The sequence below is a fragment of the Pan paniscus genome, chromosome 22 (genome assembly GCF_029289425.2).
Source record: "Pan paniscus chromosome 22, NHGRI_mPanPan1-v2.0_pri, whole genome shotgun sequence".
Taxonomy (NCBI): domain Eukaryota; kingdom Metazoa; phylum Chordata; class Mammalia; order Primates; family Hominidae; genus Pan; species Pan paniscus.
This window is the reverse complement of record NC_073271.2, coordinates 38,114,594-38,137,507: the sequence shown is the minus strand read 5'-3', so window position 1 is coordinate 38,137,507 and position 22,914 is coordinate 38,114,594. Positions and strand designations below refer to the sequence as shown.

The 22,914-nt window shown below is 51.1% G+C and overlaps 1 long non-coding RNA gene across 1 annotated transcript in view; it reads right to left on the bottom strand.

Annotated features, from left to right (window-relative positions):
• Window positions 1-11,343: 11,343 nt before the first annotated feature.
• Window positions 11,344-22,914, bottom strand: part of LOC117977346 (uncharacterized) — a 33,442-nt gene continuing 21,871 nt past the window's right edge. The window contains exon 3 of the long non-coding RNA XR_008622393.2: window positions 11,344-12,571. This is a non-coding gene — a long non-coding RNA (uncharacterized LOC117977346). The remainder of the gene's footprint in view (window positions 12,572-22,914) is intronic.

Genomic DNA, 22,914 nt, shown 5'->3' with positions numbered 1-22,914 from the left:
GTGACACACACCTGTAATCCCAGCTACTCGGAAGGCTGAGGCAGGAGAATTGCTTGAACCCAGGAGGTGGAGGTTGCAGTGAGCCGAGATTGCGCCACTGCACTCCAGCCTGGGCGACAGAGCGAGACTCCGTCTCAAAAAATAAATAAATAAATAAAGAGTAATGCTCAGAGAAAAAGGAGAGAAAAATCTCTTCCCTTCTTTTCAATCAGGAGAATTAAGCCTCTATTTTTAATTTGTCTCTGTCCTTGAAATCCTGAGGTGGTTTTAAGGGCATAGGGCACTTACCAGAGAAGACTGGCCTGGGTGCTTGCCAGGGCCTCTTCCAACTCTGAGATCGTGAGCATCAAGGATAAGCTTTGGAGCTTATTGATAACAGCACTAGCACCACCATCAGGAATGCTGTCGGTCCTAACAAGTAACGTTAGGACAAAGAATTCACGGTTCATGTAAAAGAGCGAATGCAAGTCAGAAGCAAAAATCCACCTATGTCTGGGTCCTGGGACCTGGCCACGGAGGGCAGCATGGTCTGGAGAATAGGGTGCCAGCCAGGCCTGGTGTCCTGACTTCTAGACAGGACTCCAGCCTGTCTGTAAAAGTTGGTGCAGGCTGAGTGCAGTGGCTCACTCCTGAAATCCCAACACTTTGGGAGGCTGAGGCGGCCGGATCAGAAGGTCAGCAGATCGAGGCCCTCCTGGCCAACATGGTGAAACCACCTCTCCGCTAAAAATACAAAATCTGGGCATGGGGGTGCATGCCTGTAATCCCAGCTACTCGGGAGGCTGAGGCAGGAGAATCGCTTGAACCAGGGAGTCGGAGGTTGCAGTAAGCCAAGATCATGCCACTGCACTCCAGTCAGGGTGACAGAGCGAGACTCCGCCTCAAAAAGAAAAAGATCTGGTGCAGTCCTTGGCCACCTGGACTTCAGGGTCTTGTTTCCAGATGGTGAAGATAACTGGCTCGATCCACACCTGCACCAGCATTTCATGACTGGATCATCTCTTAGGACGGGTCAGACCATGGTGCTTCTAGACCCATCAGGGCCATTCTGCACCCAGTAATGGATATCATCATGTGGCTTTGAAACAATGAAGCAACAGCAATAGAATCTGAACTGAAACGCAATAACTGCATGAATGAGTTTATAGTGTGGCATCTTAGAAAGCTTTCTGCTGGAGGGTTCCAAATAAGTGACGCCAAACTCAGAGGGGATCGTTCCCTGCCAGCCCTCATCGCAACAGGCAGCTGCCCCAGCACAGTCACTCCTGGAAAACACCAATGTCCCAAGGCGCGGAGTCTTTCTGCCGGGGCTGAGGTTGGGATAAAAGGACATCACAAGAGTGAGTTGCCTCTACCTCGAATCAGGCTTTAATGTTTAAGAGGAAAAGAGAGAAGGTGTACATTCCCCCAGCCGCAAGGATTTTCAAAAGTAAAAACAGAATACAACAGATTCAATAGTTCCAATAAATGATTTTAAAATTCTCAGATATGCACTCTTTGTCAGGATTCTCCAGAGAAACAGAAAACTGATTTTAAAAAAAGAAAAGAAAAGAAAGAAATCTGTGGGCCGGGCATGTTGGCGCACGCCTGTAATCCCAGCACTCTGGGAGGCTGAGGCGGGCAGATCACCTGAGGTCAGGAGTTAGAGACCAGTCTGGCCAACATGGCAAAAACCCGTCTCTACTAAAAATACAAAAATTAGCCAGGTGTGGTGGTGGGCGCCTGTAGTCCCAGCTACTCAGGAGGCTTAGGCAGGGGACTCGCTTGAACCTGGAGGCAGAGGTTGCAGTGCGCCGAGATCACGCCTTTGCACTCCAGCCTGGGCAACTAAAGCGAAACTCTGTCTCAAAAGAAAAAAAGAAAAGAAAGAAAGAAATTTGTGATTATAAGAAATTGGCTCACACAGTTATGGAGCTGACAAGTCCAACACCACCTGCAGGGTGAGTCCTGCAGGTGAGCAAGCTGGGGCCCAAGAGAGCCGACGTGTAGTTCCCGTGCCGACGTAGGCAGACTCAAGACCCAGGGAGAGGTAATGTTTCAGTTCAAGTCCAAAGGCAGCAAAAAGCTGATGTTCCAGTTCGGAGGCTGTCCGGCAGGAGGGGTTCTCTCCTCCTCGGGGGAAGGGGCAGCCCTTTTGCTCTTTTCAGGGCTTTGGCTGATTGCATGAGGCCCACCCACATTCTGCTCGACTCAGTCTATTGATTCAAATATTAATCCGATCAGATCAGAGGAGGGACCTGCAGAGGCACGGCCGGCAGAGAAACTGTTGGGCTGAACGGCCAACTGAGAACGCCAGGGATCTGATTCACCAGCAGCCTTGGGGACATTCACCTCGGGCTCCACAAACTGCCAGAAACCCCCCAAGCCCAAAGGCATCCATATAATGGCCAGGTTATTTCAGATTGACACACGTCCTAATGTACGAGTCAGCCCACACATCCCACAGGCACTGAGTGTCTCTTGTTTTTCACCCCAAATAAACTCTGCTGAAACTGGGGGGCCGCAGGGTGTCGAGAAGAGGGAAGAAGGGCAGAGGGCAGAAGTGGGTGGTTTGCTCTGCTCCACCCGTGGGAGGCTGGTGCACACGGCTGCTTCCGAAAGGGCTTCCTGCTTTAATTGCGGGGCTGAGGCACAGGTGGTTCTCACGCCCTCTAATTCAGGCAAAGCCGCCACTGGGGCCAAGGGGAGCCGGGGGACAAGCAAGCGGCCAGTTGGGAGCAATGTTCACGATAGCTCCTTGCGTGCACCAGTCCCAGAGTCTTAGAGGGAGGGATTCCTCCAGGGGGACTGAGGCCAGAGGTTTCCGCTGCTCCTGTCCTAACGATCAGGTGAGCAGCCTCCCTGGGTCTAAGGCATCGCTCAGGAGGAAGGACCTTCACCACATTTGCCAGGAAGGTCTCCTGATACCCATGAAAGGCTGCTCACCTGCTGGGAAGCTCTTTAAAAAATCCCAATGCCTGGCCTCCAGCCCCAGGAAAGCAGCTTAGAATCTGTTTGGGGGACACCAGGGGGGACTCCGAGGGGCAGCAAGCTTGACAGCCTCGACCCAGTCCAAACACAGGGCAGCTTGCCAATGAGGAAGTGAAAGCGAAGGGCCCTTGGCCAAGGTCACCCTGTGCAGCGGGCTGAGTGGCACAAGGTCACCCTGTGCAGCGGGCTGAATGGCACAAGGTCACCCTGTGCAGTGGGCTGAATGGCAGCCCCCTGCACCCCTGCAAAAGATATGTCCAATCCTAACCCCAGGTACCTGTGAATGTCAACTGACTTGGAAAAAGGGTCTTTTTGCAGATGTAATTTAGATGACATCATCCAGGATTTAAGGTGAACCTAAATCCAACGGCTGGCATCCTTACAAAAGGAAGGAGAGGGAGATTTGAGGCGCATGGAGGGAAGCCCTGAGAAGCCATGGAGATTGGAGTGATCCATCTACAATGAGCCCGGGATGCCAGGAAGGGCTCACCCCAGAGCCTGGGAGAGGCAGGGGACGGTTTCTCCCTCGCAGCCTCCAGAGGAAACCAGCGCTGACAGCCCCTCGATTTCAGACCCGCAGCCTCCGAGCTGCGAGAGAGTGCAGGTCTGTGGTTCAGCCTCCCAGCCTGTGGTTCTTTGTTTGTACAGTAGCCCCAGGACATCGGTTAGGGGTGCAGCCTTGCTCACTCTCATGGGGCCCCTCCATTGGCTCTTCTCACCATCCACTTCTGCCCTCTGCCCGTCTCCCCACTTCTCCACCCCTGCGAGTCCCGCCCCAGTTCCGGCAGAGTTTATTTGGGGTGAACAACAAGAGACGCTCAGTGCACGTGGGGTGTGTGGGCTGACTCGTACATTAGGATATGTGTCAATCTGAAACAACCTGGCCATTCTCTCGATGCCTATGGGCTTGGGGGCATTTCTGACAGGTTGTGGAGCCCAAGGTGAATGTCCCCAAGGCTGTCGGTGAACTGATTCAGATCCCTGGTGGTCGCGACTGACAGTTCAGCCCCTCCCTGGTTTCTCTGCCAGCTGCACCTCTGCAGGCCCCTCCCTTAGATCTAACGCATCTGTAATGCTTTCATCTCACTGAGAACCCTCCGCCTCTGGCAGGTTAGAGTAGCGCTCAGGGTTGGATGTATTATCTCACCACATCTGCTTCGGTTTCCCCTGCAGAGGCGGCTCGGCGTTGGCACTGGCGCTGGCTGGGCACATCCCTAACTAACTTGCTTCTTTGCGATCCTTCCCCCACTTTCATTTGGAAACGTTCTCACACTCTCTGCTTCTTGTAACCTCAACAGTGGGTGATGTTGAGAAAGTGTCATTTTTGTCCCAAGGCCTTTCTCCCTGTTGGACGGTCCCAGAGCTCAGCACAGCAGCCTTAGCAGGGCGGAGAGGGAAAAGGCCAGGAGCCCAGCACCGGGTGCAGTCCAGGGTCCCAACCTAGATTCTCTGCCTGCCACAAGTTCATGTGGGGAAGGCCAATTTGTCCTGAGGAAACCACAGCTCAAGTGCTCACCATGATGCTGATGACAGTGGCCATCAGTCCCCACTGTCCCGCTGCGGATCTTGCTGATTTTCTGATACAGAGATGACCTCAGAGCCTCTTGGGTGGAGAAGAAAGCACCCAAGATCAAAGTCAGGGCCGGCCACTGGGTGCCACTGTGTAGGATTTTGCCCTGGAGACAAGTTGAGGGAAATGAGGGCCCGAGAAGACGCTGCCTCACCTGCCCCTGAGAGAGCCCCACGGGGCAGTGTTCAAGACCCCACTTCCCGCAGGGCAGGGGCTGGGGCTTGCTGGGGACGTGTGTGGGATCTGAGCACAGGGACAGCCTCCAGCCTGTAACCTGTTGCCGCTTCCTCCTTCCAGAAAAAAACACGCCTCGCGGGGGCAGGCCCAGCCCTGTGGGGTTTCAACTTCTGAAGCAGTTCAGGCGAAAGGCCGAAAACAGGAAGTGAGACTTGGGTGGTGGGAGGAGGGTGTGGGCAAGCAGGAGGGATGCTGATACGGAAAATTCACATTTGAGAAGAGCCCAACGTATAAGAAAGGAGAGGAAAAGAGAGAGAAGACACCAGCACGAACTCCCCGTGGATGTGCCGGGTTTTTCTTCAGCTGCCTATCTGAGAGCCGGCCTCTGCCCTGCCCCACTCCTTCCACACACATTCGCCGGCCCTGCCTGCTGCAGGCCAGCCTGGGGCCTCAGTGGGACCCGCTCACGGCCTCCAAAAGCCTTAAAGTCTCTTGGGGGCCAAATTGTGTCCCTCAAAAAGATATGTTGAAGTCCTACCCCTCCGAACTGGTGAATGTGACTGTATTTGGGAACAGGATTTTTGCAAGTGTAGTTAAAATGAGGTCAAATTGGAGTAGGGTGGGCCCTAAATCTAATATGTCCTTTTAAAAAGAGAGACATTTGGATGCAAATGAATGGAGAAGGGAGTACCATGAGACAACAGAGGTGGAGGGGGAGCGAGGCGGCTGCAGCCAGGGCACACCAGGGACCACCGCCCCCGCCCACACCAGCACAGGCCAGGAGGGCTCTGTCCAGACACCTGGATCTTGACCTTCCGGCCTCCAGAGCTGTGAGGGAATCAACGTCGGTTGTTTAAGCTCCCAGTTTGCACTGCTTTGTTCCCAGCCCAAGCCGACTCACACAGAGTCTAAAGGGGAAGATGTTAAACAGGTTAAACATAATCCTCCCGCCTCAGCCTCCCAAAGTGCTGGGATTACAGGCATGAGCCACCATGTCCGACCCTCACTGCTTTTTTGTTTGTTTAGTAATTGGCTGGTTTTTTTTGTTTGTTTGTTTCTTTAGACAGGGTCTCTCTCTGTCACTCAGGCTGGAGTGCATGACAGGATCTGGGCTCACTGCAGCCTCGACCTCCTGGGCACCAATCCTCCCACCTCAGCCTCCCGAGTAGCTGGGACTACAGGTGTGCACCTGTAGGTTAAACATAATCCCACGCCCAATTATGCCCAGACAACAGGGTCCGTGGCACCAACACTGAAGCCTGAAGGGAGACTGGTCAGTTGGGCCCTCCAGAGAGGCTGGGGCCGGGAGCTGGCCTCACCCAGGAACCCATGCAGAGGGCAGGGACGCCGGAGCACAGGGCACAAGATGCATTTCCACTGCCCTATCACTCCACCCTTCCAGCCACACGCCAGGTCCCGGCCTGCCCGGCCCCCAGGACAATGTAGGTGCTGAGAGCTCTGCCTCTCTAGAAGTGGGCATCAAGGCAGGGCACCAGCGAACGTGGCCCTGGTCACCATCAGTTTCCGTGCACAGGGTGTGACCCCTCACAGGGGCATGGTGACCGAGGCCTCCAGATCACTTGGGGCAGAATCAGAAGAGGCCGACTTCAATTTCAGCAGGAATTTAGGTCAGATAATGAGGGCTGTTAAGTGTCAGGCTGCCTTGTCTGAGGTGCTGTGATGAGAAATGCTGGCATTGGGTGAATCTGCCAGGCAGGCAGCACTCCCCTACCCACCCTGTCTGTCCCCTATGGGGCCCTCCAGCCTCCGTACCTGAGTGGCAGCTTCAGAGCAAGGGAGGCTCCTTCCCGAGTGGGCAGCGTCAGTGGAGGGTAGATAAGAAGCTCAGCTCTGAGGCACAAGTATGCAGCGATTGGGGAACAGAGACATCAGAAGCCGCTGACCGCTGAGGACGACGAGGAGGAAGAGGGCTGCCATGACCTTTGCGTCCTTGCAGAGCCAGGTCTAACCCCAGATCCATTGGCGTTTGCTTTCTAGGTGGCCTTTGGAAGACACTTGGCCTGGCATCTAATCTGCAAGTGGAAGAATAGTGCATGCCCACAGGTGGCAACTGAGCCAGCTTGCTCAGAGACCCCAGGATGCAATCAGCGATTTGGAGAGGCTGGCTTCCTTGCTTCCTCCTTAGGAAGATCAAGTGCAAGAGTGACCCTGAAATCAACCTTCCCTGCAAGACAGGGCTGTGTCATGTCCACCGCAGTCACTGTCCAACCTGCTGTCACTGTCCACAGTCCACTGTCCATGGGACCACTGGCCAGATGGACTCCTTGCCATTGGTGGTCTCTAGGGACAGACAGGCAGGCAGTGAGGGTCTAGCCTAGAAGTGGCCCCCAATGGACCCCGATGAGAGCCAGCCAGTGCTGGAGGAGCTGTCCCCACAAATGGCCAGGGGAGGGGACACTCAGCCTGGGCCAGGTCAGGGCTTCCAAGGGTGTTCAGCAGTAGCTGGCCAGCGTTGAGGCAAGCAGGTGACAGCGTGGTGGGCAGGACAGTGTGGATCACAACGACACAAGGCCACAGACAGGGGATCGGGGCTGGGGATTAGGCAGCTGGCCTCGGGAAGGTCCTCCAGAGAGTGGCAGGGCTGACTCCAGGACCAGAAACTCCTGACACTGGGACTAAACATGGCAAGAGCCATCCCCAGAGGGGCTGAGCCACTGAGCAGATGACCAGAACCGGAATGCAACAGAAGCAGAGCCGAGCGGCAGCAGCTAAACCCACGAGCGGCAGCAGCTAAACCCAGGGTCCACGTCAGCCTGGGGTCAGAGGCCAAGTTCAAGCAACACAATTGGGGCCCTGCCTGGGGGATGCTAGGGCCACAAATCAGCATCAACCCAAAAGGGGAGAACCAATATTGACCCATTCAGTGCCAATCCAAATACTCATTCCAATCAGTGCCAATTCAAACACTCATCCTACTCAGCGCCAATTCAAATTCTCATTCCTCCCTGCTGCCCTTCAGTCCTCGGCCCACTGCCATCCCACTTCCCGACACCTAAAACACCACTTCGCTGTCGCTTCTCTGAGGTCATTGGTTCCTTTATTCTGTGACAATGTGAGTGAAGGTCTCCCCTGCCCTGATAGGTGATGGGCAGCACAAAGGGAGGAGTCAGGGCCTGGCGCGGTTACTCACGCCTGTAATCCCAGCACTTTAGGAGGCTGAGGCAGGAGGATCACTTCACACCAAGAGCTTGAGATCAGCGTGGGCAACATAGTGAGACCCCTGTCTCTACAAAACAATACAAAAGAAAAAATTTGCCAGGCGTGGTGGTGTGTGCCTGTAGACCCAGCTATGCGGGAGGCTGAGGCAGGAGGATCACTTGGGCCCGGGAGGTCTAAGCTACAATGAGCCATGTTCAGGTCACTGCACTCCAGCCTGGGCAGCAGAACCAGGCCCTATCTCGAAAACAAAAACAAAACAAAACAAAAACAAAAGGAGGAATCAGGACCTAAGACTACTTCCTCCTGGGGCCCAGCCCATGTCTGGCATACAGTAGGTACTCAATAAGTGCTTGTTGAATGGCCTGGGGTCAGCCCACATACACATTACGGTAGGACCAGGAAGCAGCAGGCAGAAGAGGGCTCCCCACAGCCGCTCATCGCTCCCAACTCCCGGGCATGCATCTTATTTTAAGGACCTCTTCTATGGCCTCACAGACCCACAGCCGTGCTTCCCAGAATAGCCGTGACCAGCAGCAAAACACTTCATTCCGACATTCAAGGCTCAGACGGGTCGCATGTTCTTTCCCGTGGAGATCACAAACCAGGAAAGTCACTTTTTCAGCAGCTCTCTTCATCTGCCTCCTGCCGAGGGAATCCAGGAGTGTGAGGAAGTCACTCCCAGCTGAGAAACTGATGCCCTCTGATGCCCTTGGTCTTGGTAATATATTTAAATGCCATGTGATTATATAGTTACAATTCTTAGAAGGGTGGTGGTTCCCTCTAAAGCTGGCCATTTTACAAACCACTGACCTAGAAAAAGACTCTCACTATTGCGCTGTAAAGATGAGGAGGGACTCAGAAGCTGACGGCCATTCATCCTCCCAGCTGCTCCACATTTCCAGACGTGCAGAATGCTCAGGCGTTGCGAGAACCACGATGCAGGGCTGGCACTGCACAGGGACTCTTTCACGGAGGGTAGGGAGACCCACCAGAAAATCCTGGCCGGGAATTCAAATACATAACCCAGACATAACATGTTGCAGAAATCGCTGGCAGAAACCCAGCCCTGTGGCAAGACAATGCCTTCTTAGCATGCTGGCAGGCGAGGTGACCGCAGTCACTCAGGGGTTTGGTAGAGCTCCTAAAAACTTGGAGTTTCCTTCCAGATGAGTAACTTCTTTTCCATTTTCCAAAGGTTAGGAGGTTTTTGTTAAGAAATACATTTGAAGTGACGTTAGGAAAAACATACCCTTTCCGAAAACCCCAAAGAATGTGAAGAAAGTCCATCCGCATTCAGCACTCAGTGGCTTTCCTGGGGAAGGGCGGGCGTGGGCCCCCGTGCTAGCATTTGCATAGTAAATGAGGGAATGTTTACCAAGCAGTGTTCAGTGGTTTGAGGCTTGTATAAATAAAAGATAAACAGATGAGGAAGCCCAAGTGGAAAGACCGGTTTGGAACGTCTCACTGACTGACTGGTGGAGCCATCGGGAGCATTTTTCCATCCCAGAAGGAAAAAGGGAGAGCAGCATTTCCAGCCAGACTTCCAGAGAGTCTGCGGAACTCGTTAGGGAGGAGAGATCTGTGTGGTGTCTGGGGAAACCACCTCGTGTAAGGGTCTCAACAGAGTGTTTGAAGGGAAAAAGAATAAGCTGTGAGGGGTAGGACACACCCTGAGAAGGAAGAGATACAAAGATATGTTCGAATGGTGTCTCCTCAAAATTCATGTCCACCCACAATCTTAGGATGGGACCTTATTTGGAAAGGGCTGTTGCAGATGTAAGGTCAGAGATGAGATCATCCTGCCCTAGCATTGCCCCGAATCCAGGGACAGTGTCCTTCTAAGTGACAGAAAAGGACTCCGAGGAGGCAGAGGTTGGAGAGATGTGGCTGTGAGCCAAGGCGCACCACGGTTTGCCGGTAACACCTGCAGCTGGAAGATGCAAGGAGGGTGTCTCCTCAAGAGCTTCCAGAGGAGAAGCACTCTCACTAAGAATGAGATCTGTTTGCTCACGAATGCTGACGCCTCTGAGATCTGTTTGCTCACGAACACTGATGCCTCTGATATCTGTTTGCTCACGAACGCTGACAACTCTGGATGCTAGACTGGGTACAGATATTTAATGGGATTTGCCCTCAAGATCGCCCAAACTATTTTGAGAAAATCAGATGAGGACATTGTCGGGCTAGCTTGTGGTGAGGACAGAGGTTGGAGATCAGGTGTTCTGAAACCCTGACTTGACTTGTAAGTTGAAGTAGGCCCTTCTTGTTTGGCCTATCCTTCCCGTGGTCTATTAGACGAAATGGAGGGACAGCACTTAATCAATCAATTCCAGGAGGGAGACAGATGACCCGGGGGAGGGAATAGGACCAGAGATACCCGGCAAAGTTCTGCTTGGCCATCATAGCTTTACAGGTGTCAACCAGCCATGTGACCTGCATGACCTCCATGTCTACCTGTGAAGGCTGGGCTACAGGCACACCCTCCAGGGACTTCCAGAACCCAAACCCAGTGATGTAAGAGGCAAAATAATTTCAAGTCTCCTTTCATCTATTTTTATGAAGTAGAAATAAAATGGCCTTTTGGTCAACCAATCTGTCCTCTTGGAAATACCCTTTCTTGGAAGAAAGAAGCACAGGGAGGGAAACACCGAGAGTGATGGTGTCTCCTGGAGGTCGGGCTATCTTCCTGCACTTCCGTTCTGTTCCTCACATTCGGCACCCCACACCCCCCACCACCTTTAATCCTGGTCCAACTCTGGGTCTTGGTCCTGCAGACGGTTCCCAGCGCCTGCGTCTTGGAGTTCCAGCAGAGAATTTCTGTGACTTTGCCCTCCTACTGTATCCCCATCTATTGCTGAGAACCCCCCAAAATGAGACCTTCTGACCGCCTGCAGCCCAAAATCCCAGTGAATCAGGAGAGGGAGCAGGCAGCATGCCTCCCACCACCGCATCTCACCTGCTCAGCCCTGCATTCCTCATGTATGGAAAGTCCTGGGTAATGAGGTCCTGCGTGACTTCCTGCTCCAGCACATTTCAAGGTTGTGCTTGTGGTATAATGGACACCCTCTGCCCAGAAGCAAGCAGGGAGAGACCCCAGATGGGCTGTGAAGTAGGCACTAAGGTTTCACTCCACTGTTTCTTGGAGGGGGTCCTTCCTCCTCCTCCCTGCTATTCCGTGGGGTCTGGTTGCCAGGCTCACAATGCCCACCCACCCCACCATTCTTCCCACCCAGGGAGCCAGAACCACCCACGTGTGCATGTCGAGCTGGGTCGGGGGCACAGCAAGGCTTGGTCCACCATCTGCAGCCTGTCATGCCTCCTGTCCACCCGAAGGCCACTCCTAATCCTCCCTCCACTCCAGTTAACACCAGCTAAAATGCAGGTCCTCCTCGCCCTGGATTCGGCTACACCACTGATGAACAACACACAGGCAGAGGAAAGTGTTTGGAGGTCTGTCACAGGGAAGCAATTCATGTTTATTTGGTAGAGCCAAAAATTCAACAAGGGAGTAAAGAAGTTCCTCCAAGGTGAGTTTTGCTCAGGACAGGCAGATATTTCTTGTGGCTAGAAGTAAGTGGCAACAGGTCCTCCGGCAGTGATGAGCTACCTGGCCTCAGGAGCATTCAAGTAGACCGAAGGCCATGGGAGGTTCCAGAAGCTGGAGCAACAGGCCAGGCTTGGATCATTGTGAAGGCCTTGCTGGGGCAGCAGGTGTACACTCTGCTACATGAGAGAAGTCCCTGAGGGGAGAAGTGAGTTTGTCCAAGGAGTAGGAGAGAAGCTTCAGGGACAGAGGACAGCAACAGTATACTCTGAACTTGGATCGCTTGAGAATATTCAAAGGCCAAAGCCATCCTCTTACTGCCACCTCTGCTTTCAGGAAGAAGGGGCTGTGTGGGCCCAGAACCGGGTCTGAGAGAGAGGCTGGGCCTGTTTGACATCACACACCCCCACTCCTGCTGGAGAAGGGAGCCAAGGTGGGCTGAGACATTCCCAGACTCAGTGCCCACAGCTCCATCCATCTGGAAGACTTTGGGCCAAATCCATAAAGAACGTGAGAGGGGCCGGGGAGCCAGCCCAGGATGACTGAAAGTGCAGTGAGTTCTCTGTCTGAGCCTCCAAGGGTCTTCTGCCTGGGCGTTCTCTGCACCACAGGCAGGAGTGGCCATCTCTTGGAGGTTTTCTAAGGGCTGAGCGAGAGACAGAAGCAAGGAGTTTCCGTACAAGCCTCCAACACCTGAGGAAGAATTGGAATAACTGCCGGTGGAGCTGCAGGGTCCCAGGGGAGAAGCCCAGGCTCTGAGTCCACAGGGACTGAGACCTTTGCTTATCAACTCTGCAACCTCAGGCAACGATGCTTCCTGGGCCTCAGTTTACTTGTCTGTGGGGAATTGACACACTAGGTAAAGTGGGGCTGTTAGGAGGCACTGAGCATGTTAGTTCTTGTTCCTACATCCCCAGGGCAAGACTTCCTCCCAAGGGAGGTGATCCAATGACAAACTCATTCGTACCAAGATGCGAACAGCTGACCCCTGATCCTTCCTTGAAAACGATGGAAGAGGGCTAGACGCAGTAGCTCACACCTGTAATCCCAGCACTTTGGGTGGCCAAGGCAGGTGGATTGCTTGAACTCAGGAGTATGAGACCAGCCTGGGGAACATGATGAAACCTCATCTGTAGAAAAAAATACAAAAAAAAAAAAAAATTAGTTGAGTGTGGTGGCGTGCACCTGAAGTCCCAGCTACTTGAGAAGCTGAGGTGGACGGATGACCTGAGCCCAGGAGGTTGAGGCTGCAGTGAGCTATGATGGCACCACTGCACTCCAGCCTGGGTGACAGAGTGAGACCCTGTCTCCAACAAAACAAAACAATGGAAGAGATGAGAAAACAGGTTACCAAATTCCTGGTGCCTAAGAGCACAGAAGTGCCAAGAGGGGGCAGCCAGCAGTAGTAAAGATAAATTTTAGATTTTCCACACAATTTTTGGAGAACTGACTCTGGGTTTACTGATTTGGATTTGGATAAATTCTAACAGGCTTCAGATGGATGGAAACACAGTGGAAGATGATGTTGAATTTTTTGGAAGGTTATACATGCTGCACTCGGGAATCGCTAACATTTTAAAAAGACTTTAGTGGTGCTGCTGTGGAGCAACTGGAACGCACAAGCATTGCTGGTGGATGTAAAGTGGTGCAACCATCTGGAAAAGGGCCTGGAAGTCTCTTATAAAACCAAAAATACACCTACCCCAGACCCAACCATTTCAATCCGATATTTACTCAAGATAAAAGAAAATTTATGTCCACAAAAATATTTGTTCACACCAGTTTTATGAATAATAGCCAAAACCCAGAAACAGCCCATTAAGAGGAGAATGTAAAAACAAATTATATCTTCTTAAAATGGAATACTACTCACTAACAAGAAGAAATGAATCCTCAGCACGTCACAAATGACATGAATATAGCACAAAACACACTGAATGGAAGGAGCCAGACAGAACTGACTACATGCGACATGACTTCATTTCTATAAAGTTCTAGAACAGGCAAAACAAATCTATGGTGAAGAAAAAATAAGGGCAGTGCTTGCTTCTGAAGATTGAAGGGGGTATTGCTTGGAAAGGGCATTAGAGAAACTTCTAGGGTTCTGGGGATGTTCTAAGCCTTGAAAGAAGTTTATGCACTTGTCGGAACTCAATGAATGTACACTTAGCATTTGCACATTACACTGTATCTAAATTTTACCTCAAAAGAGGACTGTAAACAAATATGAAGCTCTAATTAATGATACGCCAGGTGAAATATTTAGGGAAACAAATGGAGGTCCGCAAGTTACTTTGAAATGCATTAAACACAAGATGCCAAGGGTTGATGGATGAGAGATAAACGGGTGGGTAGATATGTGATAAAGTACCGCAAATATTGACTGTAGAACCTAGAGTGTCTACTTTACAATTGTTTCCACTTTTCTGTGTGTTTGAAAATTTTCATAATACAATGATGGAATACTACGCAGCCATAAAAAGAAATGAATTAACAGCATTTGCAGTGACCTGGATGAGATTGGAGACTATTATTCTATGTAATGTAACTCAGGAATGGAAAACCGAACATCATATGTTCTCACTGATACGTGGGAGCTAAGCTATGAGGACGCAAAGGCATAAGAATGATACAATGGCCTTTGGGGACTTAGGGGGAAGAGTTGGAGGGGGGCGAGGGATAAAATATTACAAATATGGTGCAGTATATACTGCACGGGTGATGGATGCTCCGAAGTCTTACAAAGCACCACTAAAGAACTTACTCTTGTAACCAAATACCACCTGCCCCCCAATAACTTATGGAAAAAAAATTTTAAGTTGGGGTTTTTAACATAAAAGCCAGCCTGAAAATGTATCTTAATTTTGCATGTGTCCTCAGCCTGCTGGAGAAGCTCTCCCGCTGGAAGCAGAGCCTGGAAGTCAGGTCAGGATGCTACGGTCTAAGTCCCACCGCTGGCTCCGGATGTAAGAGTAGGGCCAAGGGCGATCACATCATCTCCTCTCACTCCCCTTATCTGCACCACACAGGCCCTCAGAGAGATAAAGGCACCCCACAAAAGGGCTTTGATGTTGAGGGTGACCAACATCGCATCGGGACAAAGAATGATTATTTGGTTACAGAAAGACAGGCTGATCAAGTCAAAATCTAGCAACTTGCAGCTTTCATTTAGCTGGTAAGTTTTCATTCCTTTGAGGTTAGAGCAAATTTTGTAATTAAATTTGTGATCAAAGAGCGTGGCCAGAAATCTGCTTTTTGATCCAAGAGCAGCATCTGAAACCAGAGTCAAGACTGGAGAACCAGGGGCTGCCTTCTCAGTCATACAGACTCGGAGGAGGCCAGTATCCAGATGGTGTCGCCTCATACACTGCAAACCTGAAAACAGGCCACCGTGCCCACCTGCTCCCTGGAGGTCAGCCACATGCGGAGACCCACCCAGCGGATAGGTTTTTGGATTTTGCTGATCAATGGGAAGGATTTGTGGATTCCAAGCCTTTCAATAAAAGCGACTTTGATGTTGTTGGTTCTAGTTTTGCACTTTCTTTACTAAAGAAAATGAAAATAATCCTTCCCTCAGTATCATCAAGATCATGAAGGCAAATACAGCATGAATTTGAGAAAAGATCCTAAACTGGAAAAAAAGTGGTTGCAAAGGGCATTCTATTTGAATAAGGATGATGGGTTCAGGGGTAGGATATAACAATGTCAGTGATATAAGAGAATGAATATTCCTAGCAATACACACCAAAGCACTTGGGAAAAGAAACCTGATGTCCACAACCTCATTAAATAGTTCTTGCCCTAAAATCTATGTGTGTGTACATATATACAAACATACATATACATACATATATTTACATACACATATGTATCCGCACATATAAACACACATATACATACACATATATTTACACACATATATGTATATGCACATATACACACATACACACATATATGTACATACACACGTACACACATACATACACACATATATTTGCATACACATCTATGTATATGCACATATATACACACATATATATGAAAAGATATGTACATGGACAGAGATGATACTATATACATGTAAGAAAAGATATATACATAGAGATTATACTAGAGAGAGGATATTAAGCAAATGAGACAAAATGCTCACAATTAATGAATTGGTTGAAGTGTACAAACGTTTCTTTGTACTATTCTTGCAACTTTTTTCTAAGGCTAAAATTGTATATCACAATGGCTAATGTGTGAATCATGATAGAAACACACTGCCTAATCTCAGTGGAGGTGGCCTGGGGACCCCTGGCGTGTGGCTGGAAGAATAAAGGCAGGAGTGAGGTGCCCTGGGACGCATCCATATCTGTGAGTGAAGGCTTCTTGCAGCCGAAGCAGCTGCCCAGAGCTCCTGGGGAGTACACAGGTTTCAAGAGCACTCGCAAAGCCAAAAGCAGTCAGCAGGCCTTCATCAGCTGCTCCTTGCTGGGTTCCGGAGAAAATGCTCCCTTCTTGGAGACATCGGTGACCCACAGAATGCACAGGTATGCTGCAGGCCACACACCTGCGGACAGAGGGTCTAAGGACTGGGCACATCATGCTGCAAATTCTTTCCTCCAGGGCCCCTCTCGGAGCGCTCAGCCTGGTCGTGCTCTGTAGCCTGTGCAGGCTCCTCTGCGATGAGAAATACCCAGTGTCCAGTGGATGAAATGCTCAGGGTGAGGCAGTGCCCTGGACCACATGAACAGCAACTCACACGGCGTGTGTGGAGTAGAACACCCGGGCGGGGCCAGCTGCCTGGTTCTGAGCCTCACAGTCTGACCCCACAAAGCTATGGTGGTTTCCCCTGGACCACACAGCTGAATGCCCTCAGGGCTTGCACCACGCCCCCAATTTCTCTCTTCTAAGACCCAGACTCTGAGCTGGGCATATTCTGAGTTCCTTCTCCCCACGATAGGTCCACAGCTACTCAGCTCAGAAGCAGGACCACAGAGCAAGGGAAACCAGGCCCAAGGTCCCCTCTAAACAAGTACTGCTCACCTGCCCACGGGTCTGACCCAGCATTACACACAGCGTCAGGCCCTTGTCTCATATTTGTACCTGACTTCCACTCCATTCATTCAAAACATGTTGTCTGCACGTCCTGGGCTCTGCAGTAAGGGGTGACAGTTCACTGAAGGCTCCTTGGTCCCCAGGAGGCAGGGTCAACTCTGCCTGGGTCTCCAGGGCTTAGCCTGAACTTCAGCCTGAATCTGTCACCACCCCGCCCTGGACATGCCAACAGGTGAGCACCCCACTTCTGCCCCCTCCCCGCCAGGTCTCTTTGCAGAGGCCCAGGCCCCGTTCAGCTTCCCCACTGGACCCTGGTGTCCACCTCCATGCCCAGAGCTCCTCATTCTCTTCCTGACTCTCGTTTCTCTGCATGGCTCTCTCGTCTCCCTAGATCTGAGGGTCTCCTACCCACACCTTCATAGATGATGAATAAGTGGGTCTTTCCTTAGGTTCCCGCAAACATGGACTTATCGCACATCCACATTGATGTCAGAAAGGTCACAGCTATATGCTGACCATAATAATGATGGGGATGTGGACCCCAGCACCCAGAGTGGGCACCGCACCATGCTAAGGAGAAGCAATGAGCAAGCCAGCCCTGGATGTCTCCTGGAGTCGAGAGAGGCTTGGGGCCTGGCTGTTCAAAGTGTGGCCCCAGACCAGCAACATCAGTGTCACCTGGGAGCTTGCAAGACTCCTATGCCCTGTCCCAGACTTACTGAATCCGAATCTGCAGCTCTACAAGATCTACAGGTGGTTCTTGGGCCTATTCATATTTGAGGAAAAATTGGTGTAGGATATGCCTTTTATGAGGGGGGAAAAAAAGAAGCCCTTTTTTTGTTTTTGTTTTTGTTTTTGTTTTGAGACAGAGTCTTGCTCTGTCACCCAGGCTGGAGTGCAGTTGTGCAATCATAGCTCATTGCAGCCTCAACCTCCTGGTTGGGCTTAACCAGGTGGGAGGATCCAGTGATCTTCCCATCTCAGCTTCTCCAGGAACTGGGCTACAGACGTAGGCCACCACACCTGGCTAATTTATTTTTATTTTTGTAGAGATGGGGTTTCTGCCTTGTTTCCTAGGCTGGTCTCGAACTCCTGGGCTCCAGCAATCCTCCTGCCTCAGTCTCCCAAAATGCTAGGATTAGAGAGCCACTACACCCAGCCAGGAGACAAACATTTTAATCAAGGTTTTTAAGCCCAGGAAGCAGTAAAGGAAGGTCGGACACAGATTTCCGATACAGATTCCTACTACCGTCCACTCCATCTGTCCCTGACCCGTGACAAGCGGCTAATACGCCTGTCGTAGAAGAGGTCGGTTAGACGCCCCTGGCAAGTGGTCCGAGCAACCTGCTCATTGTTACTGGGGAAGAAAGAAACATTCAAATGTTTTCCTGAAGCCCCAGGGGAAGCAGACCAGCCCCTATCTACCTGTGCGTTGGCGTAGCCCCTGTTCCCCGAACCTCCGCCCCTTAACAGCCCAGCACCTTGTAGGCTAAAAAGCATCGTGCGGGAGCTGGGCATGTGCATCAGCCAGCCTGGTGGCCGGGCTGCCGGGAAGGCATCCACTGCATGGTCATAAACCTGCCCTTGGCAGCAGCCAGTCAGTGACCTCACACGTGGTCTTTGCTTTGGCCTTGTGGTAATGACCTAAATAAAGCTGGAGTGAAGCATTTCCTCCCGAGAGTCTACAAGACAGGCACATTACTCAGAAAATAAAGTGCAGTGGTAATGACTTCAGAATCTTAAAATAAATCCCATTCAGCCAAAATAAATTTCCCCAAGGCCTAATATTCTAGCTTGGTGTTGGACATTACTTACCCTCTAAATTCTCAGATGCGCAATGGGTATTTTTCCTATAGGTAAGAAATGGTGAGACTCTCTCCCTCGAAGCCGAAAGCCCCCTGCCGCACAGTCACCCCGGATTCAGCCCAGTGATGTCATTCAATTACCCGACAGACGTGGAAACCGATGGCTCCCCAGCTGTTTGGACTAGAGATGCTTAAGCCCAACTGTGGCTTCCTGGAATTCTTCCTCCCCCAGCACAGTCTCTGGGAAACCAAATATTTTTTTCTCACTGAGACAGGTTTTGAATAAATACTGCCACTAAAATTCCATGGTACTTCAAATAAACACGGGATAGTCAGTTACCAATGTCTAAATCCTGCCTTATTGTTTTAAAAACAATATTTTTTTTGAGACAGAGTCTTCCTCTGTGCAATGGCACGATCTTGGCTGCAACCTCTACCTCCTGGGTTCAAGCGATTCTCCTGCCTCAGCCTCCCAAGTAGCTGGGACTACAGGTGTGTGCCACCACACCCAGTTAATTTTTGTATTTTTAGTACAGACAGGGTTTCACTATGTTGGCCAGACTGGTCTTGAACTCCTAACCTTGTGACCCGCCCACCTCAGCCTCCCAAAATGCTGGGATTACAGGCCTGAGCCACCATACCCGGCCAAAACAAATTTTAAAAACTATGATTCTCCCACCCTCTCCTTGGCTTGAATCTGTTGAAATGTCCCATCTTTGGCCTTTGCATTTAGAGACACAGAGAAAGGACAAGAGTCGTGGATGCTGCTCCTTGCCCTGCAACAATGCTGCCACTGGGGAAGCAGGTGTTTCTTCCTGAGCAAGCCATCTTGTCTTGGGCAGAGGAAGCCAAGTGGGCACTGAGCGAGGTTTTGAATAACTACCTTGGCTGGCTGCACTTCACTTTAGGGGAATGATCAGCAGAAAACTCATAAGGTGCTGCTCTCAAACTTGCTGGGCAGCCGGCCTCCGTGTGGTTTAAGCAGAGGTGGACGTGGAGATTGCAGTTGTGTAAAAGTTAAAGGACTCCCATAGCGACCTAAAGTCACCTGCCAGATCACCTGCCAGGTCCAGATCCTTTAAGAAACAAAGACTATGGTTTGGATATTTGTCCCTTCCAAACTCATGCTGAAATTTGGTCTCCTAGGCTGGGTGTGGTGGCTCACGCCTGTAATCCCAGCACTTTGGGGGGCCAACGTAGGTGGATTGCTTGAGCCCAGGAGTTCAAGACCAGACTGGGCTACATAGAAAGACCCCCCTCTACAAAAAAGTATAGAAATTAGCCAGACATGGTGGAGGGCACCTGTAGTTCCAGCTACTAAGGAGGCTGAGGTGGGAGGATCACCTGAGCCTGGGAGGTTGAGGCTGCAGTGAAAAAAGAAATTTGAGGAAAAAAAAAATGTGGTCTCCGTGTTGGAGGTGGAGCCTAATGGGAAGCATTTGGATAAGGAGGGGAGAGGACTAACGCCCCTCCCTGAGGGTGAGTGGGTTCTCACTCAATTAGTTCCCAAGAAAGCTGGTTGCTGAAAAGGACCTGGCACTTCCCCTCCTTCCCGCTGGGTCCCTCTCGCCCTGTGGTCTCTGCACACCCAGCTCCCCTTTGCCCTCCCCCATAAGTGGAAGCAGCCTGAGGCCCTCCCCAGATGCAGATGCCCAACCATGGACTTTTGCAGCCATCTGGAATCATGAGCCAAATAAACTATACATGTATACATACACATACGTACATACATATATGTATATATAAATTACCCAGCCTCAGCACTCCTTTATAGTGGCACAATGAACAAACTAAGCCAGGCGGGGATGGGAAGTAATAACTAACTATGATTAGGTTCAACATGGAAAGCAAGCGCCTCTAATTCTACTTGATATTATGTAGCTAGCTCACGTAGCAGCTTCCCCACTCCGTTGGGGAAAGGGATTTCTGATGGCCAAGGACACCAGTGGTTGTGGTGTGATTCAGTCATGAAGCTGTTAGAGGTAACTGTCCCCATCTGCTTCCAAATGAGCTTGTGCGGCCCTGGTCCTCCATGTCGCTCTTGAGCAGCCAGCAACCCCCCCCCCACCTCCCCTCGCCCATGCACACCTCCCTATTGGGGGTTGTCTGGGGAGGGTAATATGGGTCATATGAGCTTAAGTCAGATAGAGTTAGACGTGCAGAACCACTGGGACGGAGTGGAGGGGTGACATTCAAACACACATCATTATTGTACCTCCAACACACCCTCTACCACTAATTCCAATACTCAAGAAGAGCTGACTGTATTTGAATTCCATTTTCAACTCAAAGCCAATTTTGAATTCTCCGTCCTTCCAACTTTTCAGACTCAAGGTGCCTCAGCTGCATTCTGTGCCCTGACAGACACCAGGGACACGCAGCCAACTACAAGGGACCATTGGAATGTAGCTGTTCTAAGTAGGACAGGAAGGGAAGGGGACTATCCCAAGATGGGCTTCCAGTGATCTGGGAAGGGAAGGGCAGTAAAAACATGAGATTGGTGGGGTGTGGTGGCTCACACCTGTAATCCCAGCACTTTGGGAGGCTGAGACAGGTGGATCACCTGAAGTCAGGAATTCCAGACCAGACTGGCCAACATAGGAAACCCCATCTCTACTAAAAAAAAAAAAAAACAAAAACAAAAAATTGAGCTACGGCACTCCTGTCCGGGTGACAGAACAAGAATCTGTCTCAAAAAACAAACAAACATGGGAATCATGGCTCTTGAAAGTCTGAAGGTGGGAAAATTTGTACTAATGCCCCATCCACCCCCACCCACACAGCCTCAGGAGACGAGAGGCAGGAAGAGTGGAAGGAGCTGGCATGTGTCCGGCCTAGCCGTTCAGGGTCCTGGAGGAGGGCATGGTCAGGACTGAGGGTCTGCTTCTACAGGGTACATCCTTCACTCCATCCCCAGCCACCTCCCTGGGCTCATCCTAGCCAGCCCCCAGGGAGACCTCCACACCCCCCAAACCCTAAAACAGGTCTGCCTGAGAGGCTCAGGGACAATGGGGAGGAGGGAGTCTGTGTGACCCAGCCTTCACCTCCTCTGGTGGCCACTGGCTGACAGAGGCCCAGACAAGACTAAACAGAACCAGAGGAGCAGGTCGGGTAGGGCTGAGGTGCGGGAGATGGCCCATGAGGACAAGTGAAAGCCGGTGACTGGGCCAGAGGAGGGTTGGGCTTAGTGTTCATGTAAAGTCCAGGATGTGGCTCACACCTGTCATCCCTGCACTTTGGGAAGCCAAGGCAGGTGGATCACTTGAGGTCAGGAGTTCAAGACCAGCCTGGCCAACATGGTGAAAAGCCATCTCTACTAAAAATACAAAAAATTAGCCAGGCGTGATGGCGGGCACACGTAATCCCAGCTACTCAGGAGGCTGAGGCATGAGAATCACTAGAACTCAGGAGGCTGAGGTTGCAGTGAACCAAGATCATGCCACTGTACTCCAGCCTAGGCAACAGAGCGAGACTCTGCTTCAAAAATAAAGTAAAATAAAATAAAATAAAATAGCCCAGGATCTGTGACCAAGAAGATCCTCTTAAAGTTAGAAAGAGAAAAATAAGAAAATCATACACATTTAATTATCAACTTTTGAAATCAATTTCTCTCTTCTCCCTTCAACCAAACCCATGCTGTGGCTGCCCAGCTGAAGATATAAACAGCTACGTCGAGTCCATCTGATGATGGAAGTTGGGGGTCCAACTTCTGCAGGATTTACCTCCAATGCTGGAGACCACCAGCTCCCAAAGAAACCCATTCTGGGGGCTCAAAGCCACAATGAACAGGAGGCAGGCATGGGGCTGCAGGGAGGTGCCCCGAGGCTGGAATGAGGAGCCCAGAAGACACCGAGCTGAGGCAGGCTGGGTGGTGAGGAGCGTGGAATGGGATACGTGAGGTGGGCTGGAAGCCTCAGGCCAAAACTGTGAGACATGCGGGATATCTTCGAGCTTCTAAAGGGACACCAGCGAAGGCCCATGGTTTCACGTGGCTCTCGGTCGGTCGTCTGATAAGTGATGCCCTTGGCTCTTGGGGACTGGACGGGAACTCACAGATGGAGCTGCTGCAGCCAGGCCCACGGGGCCACCTTCCTGTGCACCCACAACTGTCCAGAGAAAGAGCCATTGTCACCAAACCCAGCCAGAGCCCAGCCACGAGGCTCGGAAGGTTCCCTGGGCCCCGGCACTATCCTTTACTGGCTGGTAGGGCCGCACTTAGCTTCTCTGAGCCCCAGCTTCCTCCTGGGTGAAATGAGGCTTTATAAAGAAAACCTCACTCACAAGCTATCGTCAGGATCAAACAAAACCATGGATGTGAAACACTTTGTAAAACGGAGCGTGCTTTTAGTTGCCATTGTCACTGTTAATGTCATTGGAAACACTATTCATGGTATTAAAGAAGATCCCGTGCTGACCACCCACTGCTGAGAGGTTAGAATTCCCTGTGCCTCGCCCCTCGGCATTGGTGGGCGTCCTGCGGCTCGCACATTCCCCTCCCCACCCTTCAGGCAGAGACCACCAACCCTTGTGCTTCACAATTATCAGCGTGTGATTATCACAGCCCTCCTGTTCTGACTTCTTAAACCAAGCAAGTTCCAAGCACTGAGACGAGGGATCTGTGGGAG